Genomic DNA, 5,590 nt, shown 5'->3' on the forward strand with positions numbered 1-5,590 from the left:
TTATCCAACCGTCATACCAGCTATGCTTGCCAAAAAAATTTATAATGATTGAACCTATCACTCGCCAGCCCGATATTTATGACTCATCCCCCAGCAATATCGAGCCTGTTTTGTATCCCTGATTAATCTCTCCTGCCCCTGACCTCCTCACTCCGCTTCGCCCCCAACGACCTTGCCACCACCGGGCTCACAAAGTCCCTAGCACCCATGGTTTTCTCTGTCACCTTGCCTAGTGCATCGCCTGGTCCCTCGCGCTGGTGCTATGCCCCCTCGTTAATTAGGTGGCTACCGGTGCCATTAGTCGGCTACCCCATCGCCGCCGAGCTTACAAGCTCCCTTGCTGTCCCGGTTCTCCGCCAAGGGACAGGGCATTAGTACCGACCCTTTAGTCCCGGTTCAGGAACCGGGACAAAAGGCCCTTACGAACCGGGACAATAGGCCCTTTTTCTACTAGTGCTTGTGCGCCGTCTTGGTTTGACAGAGATGCCTTCATGCATGGAGGATAGCCCAATTCGCCCCCTCCTCCATCCTCATCTCACACAGGGTTTGATTCCTCTCATCTTGATTCATTTTTTATTTTCTGCAATGCGAGTTGATTTATGTCACTTTTGTCTTGTTGAAATATGTGTTCATATCTTGGTTTGTTGAATTTTTGGGGTGTCGATATGTTCTAGCTGATGTGTATTTGATCAGATCCCTACCTAGCTGCAGCATTGTCACTGATCTATTCTAGGCATATGTGTAGGCCTTTGTCAAGGATATAGCATGTGGCTGGGAGATTCACCAGCGGTGGAATCTGTTTCTATTTCATGTTTTTGCAGAAATTTAGTTGATGTAAGCTCACAAAATGCCCTATAGAGTAGATGAGATCCGTTTGTAGATTATACGTGCACCCGGATATCAGTGTCAAGCATGGTATTTTCCATCTTCACTTTTTGTGCTTCCAATACGTCTTGTTTATATAGTTATAGCAAAAAACAGATTTGCTTCAAGCGACCGTGCTTCCTATGGGTGATGGAACTTCAATCTATTTCCATGCTTAGCTTGCCATGTACTGCTGCATGTACCATCATTCATATGTACGGTTGGAATTCAGTTTATTGGCATGCCTGCTTGGTGTACATATTATTTCTTTATAGCGTTAGCATCTATACTACCTGGTGTCTTATGTACAGATACTTCTTCCATAGAATGGAACTTTACTTTCTTGCCATGTTTCCCAGATGTAAAGTACATTGCTTTGAAGCATCCATGATTTTTTACGTACAGATAGAACTGCAATCATGCTTCTTGATTTAGTGTATGTGTTTCCAGTCTTTGTATATTTTTATTTTATTTTATTTTTAAACACCATACTTTATCATATATCTCATCACTTGTATAATTTCCATTTCTTGCATTGTGTAATTAGTCTTTTCATTCTAGTAATAATGCATATATATCCAACTGTTAATCCGCATATATTTAGATTTCATTGCATATATCTCCTCGAGTGATCTCTCTATCGTCGTTCGTAATCCTATGCTTAAGACAATTACCATGATATGATTGCCAATCCATTTCCCGGAGTAAGTAATTGTATATGTATATGTATGCTTCCATCTTATTTATTATTGCTTCAAAATGCTAAATTCTGTGCTTCTGCGATACATATGTTTTTCCGTACTAGTTCACAAAAAATACCTATCCTTCCATTCAAACCTTTTATTGCTTCAGTTGTAATGATGTTTTGCTTCAAGTAATTTGGACAGCATTGTAAGCACCGTTTGAAGCAACGCCACACTGACTATTTACTTCTTTGAACCGGTGGAAGGAAAACGATATGAAGCTCCTAGTGTGTCATGGGCGCCATGATAAAGTGTGCCTTGAGGAACTGCGCCAAAATACCAGCTCGAGGAAGGAACTGTGCCAAAGGCCAGCTTGAGGGCCGCATTGTCACATCCCATACAGAAGCAAGTAGGGAATCTGGATAGAGAGGAAAGGGGGAAGAGAAGGGAACGCCGGTTCGGGCCTCGTGGGATCACTTTCTCCCATGGGCCTGGTACACCGGTGTTGTGCGGGCCGATATCGTCGGCAGAGCTGCACAACTCGAGGCCCGTAATACGCTTTTCAGTTTTGTTTTTCCATATTTTAGAGCAGCTGAACTACACAGACATAGGCTATTAGGATTAAGATGGATATAAATAAAAGCAGATTATTTCCGTTTAGGATGTCAGTTGCATTCTCCTGAAGCATAGAAACACCACAAGTGATAAGGATTCACTAAGAGCATTAAGATACATGGTTCAAAATACATAGCATGGGAACATCTCGAACAAGAGCAAATAAATTATGCACTTACTCTAAACAAAAGGGCTGAAACACCTAACCATTTAGAACTGCTTCACTTTGGATGCACTCAAATGTGGCATGCAACATATTCTTTAGTTAGTACCCTAAGAGCACCTACCGATGCCCTCTAACTTCTCTGACCAAATGGCTCTGCGTCTGAACCTCTGCATCGCCTTCTCAATGTTGACAAAAGGTCTATTCCTGATTTGATCCATGTCATTTTCTCCAGAGGAGACATTCGGCGGTGTCACATGGCACATATGATTAGAGAAGGAAGGAATTCATAGAAGCGATCTTCCAATTATCATCAAGATGGATTCCATCGTTGCAGTCAAGCTTATTCACGAGGAGGAAGTAGATAGATCGATCTTTTCCTCTCTTATAAAAGAAATTAGACATCTTATGTGTCTTCATGATTCTTGTATTATTCATGTAACTCGCTCATAAAGTAGGGTTAGCGATAGCCTAGCTAAATTTGCTCATACTGAAGGGAGAACCATGACTTGGATCGGTTTTGGCCTTCTTGATTCTCTATAGCTGGTTGCTGATGATTATAAGGGCTTGGTGAGTTGAGTAATACAATTTTTTCACTCATAAAAAAGAAAAAGAAAAAGAGAAGGAATTCACGAACCTTGCTAAAAAGAATGAGCCCCTAGCATTTCAGTTCTCGGGCGGAAGCAATTTGCTTGGCTTTATATCCATCCCAGGGTATCATTTCTAATACATATGTTGGACAAGCTCGTACACATTGAGTGCATCATATACATTTATCATAAATTTTGCTTTTCCATTATTCTTTGGTGCAGTTGCGTAATCCACACTATTCCCTCTTCACGTATGGTTACCCGATGGTATGTTGTTATATGTAGCCACTATTAGTTGATGGTTCAAAAATAGATCTTCTTGTTTCATCCTCTTCATCCCATTGTAATTGCAGTCTCTGACTTCTATTTTAGACCGTGGCTTTGATATGTTCAATAGCCTCCATAGAAGTAGTGTATTTTGACATAGCCTCAACATAGGTTAGTGGTAATGAATTTTCCCTTTAAGAAGAAACAAAATAATTTTATAATGTGTAGAACAAGCATACAATTGTAGAATTTTCGTAAAAAATAAGTTTTCTAAGGAAAATGAATTGGCGGAATTGGTATTACCCTTTAAGAAGAAAGAAAGTGAAATAAAAACTAAAAAATTAAAATAATGAAATTTTTAAGCAAGAGTGAACTATTGGCATCGGTATTACCCCTTAAGAAGACAGAAAAGCAAAAAAAGACAAAATTTGCGTATATTTGAAAAAATGCGATTTTTATAATATGCAAGCATAAGCATATAATAGTGAAATTTCGCAAAAAAATATTCTAAAGAAGGAATGCTTTAGTGGCATTGGTATTACACAATCAAAATAATGTAGTTTCCTAAAGAAGAATAAATTAGTGGCATTGGTATTATCCTTTAAGAAAAAATAAAAATAAAAAATAGAACAAGCAACGATGAACTTGCACACAATATTCACAAAAAATATGTTATTTGAAAATATTCAAGAACAAACAAATAACAATGGAATTTTTGCAAAAACCATTCCTAAGATGGAATGAATTAGTGACATTCGTTTTGTCCTTGAAAACGAAATAATGACTAAAAAATCAAAATAATTCACAATGATATAGTAGTTAGTACCCTTATAAGAAGAAGGATAACTATTTTCTCTAAAAAATAGAAACTTGCACACAACTTCGTTCTAAAACTGCATTTTTTGTAGTGTGCAAACAATAATCATATAATAGTGTAATTTTCGTACATATGTGCATAGTATTTATGTATATGCATTTACACTCACCCAACATGCCCAAAGTACCCACAAAAAAAACAAGGAACAAAGAAAAACAGAAACACAGAAAAAAACATTTAAAGGTATGGAAGGCTTGCTACACTGGGATTTTGCTCCTGGTCTTGCTCTATCCGATCAGGTGAGGAAGAAATTTGGATCTACGGTGCACTTTTACCCCTCTCGGGACTCCAAGGAATTCTTTTTGGTGGTCACATTTTCATCTGCCTCCTTCGCTTTGTCTGTGGAATCTGTGGGCATAGTTTTGCAATGTTGCATTGGTGGGATTAGTGCTGGTTTCAAGGTGGTTCAACTCAATCCACGGGTCTTTCGTTTCTCGGTGGCTAATAACAAAGTTGGTCATTTTATCCAGGGCCGGCCCTGGGGTATGGCTAGAGGGGCGACGGCCCAGTGCCCAGGCTGGAGGGGGGCCCATGATGTAGTACACATATATAGTATAGCCCAACAAAAAATAGACAAGGGAAAAAAATATGAGATGAGGAAAACAAGATGGGCTCGACCCATCAGATCACCTGGTAATGTGTAGTGAAGCGTCACACACGCAAGTCATGGCCGCACGATGCACGCGTACATGTGAAACAAACCAATCGGATTTTTTTAGAGAATGGAACAAATCAATCGGTTCGTCTTCGTCGTCTCATCAGCCCGTCGCTCCGTCGTTCCTCGCACGGTGCCTCAGCCGCTCGTTGCCGCCGCGGCATGCAGCAGTCCGGCAACTCGACCTTCCAGCAATATGGCAATATGTATGTATGTGAACATAGGTACGTATCCAATATCCATGTTCGGATGTTCCTGATCCATTCATTCCTACCCCAATTTCAGTAGTTTCTTTAGCACGTATATTAAAAGAATCATCCATGATTCATCCCATGAAGTATCAAAAATTTTATGTATAATTTTCTATTTCAATCTTTCATAGTATGTATTAAATCATCCTAATTTTTTGTCATTCTGTGTACATGTCTAGGGTTTTGATCGTTCGATCCATAAATTTATAATTCGCTGTCTACTCTTTGCTTCGTAATATTAGGACATTAGCATGCCATGTTGCCTAAGAAGCATTTGTCGGGTGCTGAAAAAAGAAAAACAAAGAAATAAATATGTCTGAAAATTCAACCACTAAAGGGTTCTTTGACAAAGTATTTTACATCTTCAAGTATTGTTGATGTCAATGAAGAACACATGCAAGGAACTAATCTTGAGCATGAAAATTCTGATGTTAAGGTCAATGAAGATGGTGCAAGTACAGAGGAGCAAATAAATTTGTTTCCTATTTGAGGTAATCATGTCATGTTAGTTTTATTTTGCATTGCTCAACAATTATTGTAGTCAAATTTCAAACTAAAGATGTGTGGTTGAAAGTTTACTTTTAGTATTATGCACATGAAGTTATATATACTGTTTATGTATCAC

Source organism: Triticum dicoccoides, chromosome 4A (assembly GCF_002162155.2).
Source record: "Triticum dicoccoides isolate Atlit2015 ecotype Zavitan chromosome 4A, WEW_v2.0, whole genome shotgun sequence".
Taxonomy (NCBI): Eukaryota; Viridiplantae; Streptophyta; class Magnoliopsida; order Poales; family Poaceae; genus Triticum; species Triticum dicoccoides.